At 40.7% G+C, this 4,280-nt stretch overlaps 1 pseudogene; it reads left to right on the top strand.

The window, feature by feature from the left end:
• The first annotated feature begins 525 nt into the window (after window positions 1-525).
• On the top strand, window positions 526-3,017 carry LOC100722280 (14-3-3 protein epsilon-like; annotated as a pseudogene).
• Window positions 3,018-4,280: the final 1,263 nt, after the last annotated feature.

The raw sequence follows: 4,280 nt of genomic DNA, 5'->3' as shown, positions 1-4,280 counted from the left end.
TAGGGGAATAGCAATGCCAAAAGTTACCAGTTGTTTCTCCCTTCAAATGCTTCTTTTTATATTGGAGACTTTGTGTTTGTTTCCATTTTTGTGCAGATGAACATAAAATAGAGTTTGGCAGGATGTGATGTCTAACAATGCATAATTAAGTCTAAACTGTTAGAATTTGAAGATGAAAAAGTATTGCAAATTTTTCTAGTTCTGACATTGGTGGGATAATGACATTCTCTCTTGCTTTAACCTCGAAACTGGATGAAATATATAAAGCAGTTTCTAGACACTGGACAACAGGTAGCGCAGAATGGTGAACCCTGAGAGTACATAACAAACAAGGCAAAGTGGAGCACCAAGATGGCGCAGTGATGAGCAGCAGAGAAAGAGCCTCTCTGAGGGTTGCTGTCCAGTTACTGGAATATAGCAACATGAAGAAGCAAGAAGGAGGGAAGCAGGTCCCCTAGATTCAGAAAGGGTCTGAAGCATGAATTGAAGCCCATGGAGAAGGTAAATATAAAAACATCAATCGAAATGAAGAAGGTATCCAGGAATGCTTTCTCCATGAGACAAGACTCACTGTGTAAGAGGAGCTGTTCAAACGTGCAGACACATACTGACAGTTGGTGACTCCAGAGGTCTCCATGGAGAAATGCAGCAGTGAAGGGGAACAGTGGATGTGAAGGACAGCAAGAGCTGGTGGTGAGGGCTCAATTATTCTACACAGCAGCAATTGGCTAGGAGCCATCTAGGATAGGGTCTGACTGAGGTGAGAACTCACAGCTGCTGCTGGCTCCATCTAGTGGCTCCCAACTGGGCTCAGGTCCACAGAAAGTATGCTGCTGGCTACAGCCTGAGTGAATCTGGTCCCAGCCAGAAGCTATAGGCTTACTGAGATTACTCACTATTCCACCAACAAGCTGCTGCTGGCTTGCTGGAATAAGTCAACACAGATTGGGACACTGTCTCCACATGCTGTATACCAATGACAACAGAGACCAACCTGGAAGTGAAATTTTTCTTTTCTATTCTTTTTTTTCTTTGCTCACTTTCTTGTTTGTCTTTTGTTGTAGTGATAGTGGTTTGTTTTGTTTTGCTTTTTGTTTTTGTTTTTTTTTCATTGTTTGATATTGTTTTTATATGAATGTGAACATTGTCTCTAACCTCTTGACTGATGGCTCTATTCCCTTCTGTATCAGTTTCCCAAATCTAGTGTGATTCCCTTTTGTTTCCAGACACACTAACCCAACTTATCCTTGACAAAGATGCCAAACACAATCACTGCAAGGTAGCCTCTCTAATAAGTGATGGAAAAACTGGCCCTATACATACTGGAGATTAAAACTGGACCTATATTTTTTTCCATGTACTAACTTAAATTTGAAATGAATCAAAGTTCCAATTATTGAAACAGGAGCACTAAATCTTCTGCTAGAAGTAACAGGTAAAACTCTTGAAACATTGGTGTAGGCAAAAATCTTATGAATAAAACCCCAATCACACAGGAACAAAGAATGAGCAACTGGACTCTCATGCCATCAGAAAGCTTTTGCACAACAAGAGAAACCACCAACAGAGTGAAGAGAAAGCCCACAATGTGGTAAAAATATGTTTGTTGGCTATTCCTCAGACGAAGGATTACTACTAAGAACATAAAATGAACTCACAAATGTCAGACTTCCAAACTTTAAAGGCCAAATCTAAAAATGAGCAGCTGAGTTGAATATATACTTCTCAGATGAAGAAATACAAACAAATAAATATATGAAAAAATATTCAACATCACTGGTTGTTTGAGATGTTACTTAAAACACTGAGATTCCATATCACCCCCAGAAAGAATGGCTATTATCAAGATATCAATCAATAACAAATGCTGGCAGAGATGTGGAGGAAAAAAGTTCTTCTTCACCGTTGGTGGGGATGTAGACTGATGGAACCACTGTGGAAATCAGGGTAGAGATTCCTCAAAATCTTGAATTAGGGTTGGGCATGTAGCTCACTGACACAGTGCTCACTTGGAAAACGTGAGGTCGCCATTCTTGCTGCCCGGACATGGAGCGAGAGGTTGAGAGAGTCGGAGACGTTATCCACTTCCATCCATCGCGCAGACCCTGCCGGAGCCGCTGCCGCTGTGGATGATCGGGAGGATCTGGTGCACCAGGCGAAGCTGGCCGAGCAGGCTGAGCCATATGACGACATGGTTGAATCAATGAAGAAAGTAACAGGTATGGATGTGGAGCTGACGGCTGAAGAAAGAAACCTCCTATCTGTTGCATATAAAAATGTGATTGGAGCTAGAAGAGCCTCCTGGAGAATAATCAGCAGCATTGAACAGAAAGAAGAAAACAAGGGAGAAGAAGATAAACTAAAAACGATTCGAGAATATCGGCAAATGGTTGAGACTGAGCTAAAGTTATCTGTTGTGACATTCTGGATGTACTGGACAAACACCTCATTCCAGCAGCTAACACTGGCGAGTCCAGGGTTTTCTATTATAAAATGAAAGGGGACTACCACAGGTATCTGGCTGAATTGGCCACAGGAAATGACAGGAAGGAGGCTGCAAAGAACAGCCTAGTGGCTTATAAAGCTGCTAGTGATGTTGCAATGACAGAACCTCCACCAACGCATCGTATTCGTTTAGGTCAACTTTTCCGTATTCTGCTATGAAATTCCGAATTCCCCTGACCGTGCCTGCAGGTTGGCAAAAGCAGCTTTTGATGATGCAATTGCAGAACTGGATACACTGAGTGAAGAAAGCTATAAGGACTCTGCACTTGTCATGCAATTGTTACGTGATAATCTGACACTATGAACTTCAGACGTGCAGGGTGACGGCGAAGAGCAGAATAAAGCAGGGCTGCAGGATGTGGAAGATGAAACTCAGTGAGACATAAAAGCCAACAAGAGAAACCACCTCTGACAGCCGCACTCCTCCCCATCCCACGCCTTGGAGAGTCCCCATCGTCACTGAGAACCACCAAATCTGACTTTTACATTTGGTCTCAGAATTTAGGTTCCTGCCCTGTTTTTTGCTTTTTTTTTTTTAACAGTTTTCAAAAGTTCTTAAAGGCAAGAGTGAATTTCTGTGGATTTTACTGGTCCCAGCTTTTAGGTTCTTTAAGACACTAACGGGACTGCATAGAAGCTTTTTCAGCATTACTGTATTGTCTGCGTGCCAGATGCGGCAAGATCGCCATTAGAAATGGAGATTGTATTTGAAAGCCATGAGACTTCTAGGTGATGCAACTAAGAGAGAGTGATCACACTGTAGAGATGTGGTAGCATTTTTCCCTTTTCTAATTGTTTAACTTACATTTTATACCAATGTTTAAACTTAATTGGGTGTTAGCTTGACGCGGTTAAAGGTTGTTTTGGGGGGAGTTTGTTCCAATGGTTTTGCTATAAAAAAGTGTTTTACACTCTGCTGAAATGTTGTGAAAAGCAGGTGCTGGTAACAGTTCACCAATCCGTGGCTGCTCATTCTTGCCTACTTTACTCTCCCTCTGAAGCAGGTAGCATTGAAGGTGCATGGAAAAGCCTGCATGCATGTTCAGGTCTTTGTTTCTTCTTCCTCTTTCCCTCTGCCCCCTCCCCCACTTCGCTCGCTCACCCTCTTTTGTTCAGTATGTGTAACTTGAAGCTAATTTGTACTACTGGATATCTGACTTGAGCCACAGATACAGAATCTATATTGTTCTTACTGAAACACAGCATGGAATTAACATTAAACTTAAATAAAACAAACCTAAATTTAAAAAAAATGTGAGGTCATGAGTTCAATTCCCAGTACAAAAATTAAATTACGATTGGAGGTCACATTTGACCCAGGTATTTGCCTTCTAAGTATCTTCCTATGTGAATTAAAAACATCAAACCACAGTGATATATGTGTGCTCATGTTTACTGCAGCACAGTTTGTAATAACTAAATCTTGGAAACAATCCAAATGCCCATCAACCAAGGAATGAATAAAAAAGATGTGGTCTTTTTATGCAATGGAGTACTACTCAGCCAAAAAGAAGGATAAACTGGAGCCTTGTGTAGGTAAATGGATACATGCAACTGGAGACCATACTCATAAGAAATGAATCAGACACATATGTGTAAATGTCATATTGTCTCCCTAGTGTGAGAAACTGAAAGAGTAAATAAGATCCAAAATGTACAATAGATATTGTAAAATGGGAAGCTTCAAAAGAAAAAAAAAACTGGGATAGAAAAATGGAGAAAAGATGAAAGGGAAAAGCATATATATGTATAAAAGATAGTTATACTTTTAACTT

The sequence above is a fragment of the Cavia porcellus genome, unplaced genomic scaffold (genome assembly GCF_034190915.1).
Source record: "Cavia porcellus strain 051 isolate PalLab524CR breed Dunkin Hartley unplaced genomic scaffold, mCavPor4.1 scaffold_29, whole genome shotgun sequence".
In the NCBI taxonomy this organism is placed as follows: domain Eukaryota; kingdom Metazoa; phylum Chordata; class Mammalia; order Rodentia; family Caviidae; genus Cavia; species Cavia porcellus.
The sequence above is the reverse complement of the archived record's forward strand: the minus strand, read 5'-3'. Positions and strand labels throughout refer to the sequence as shown.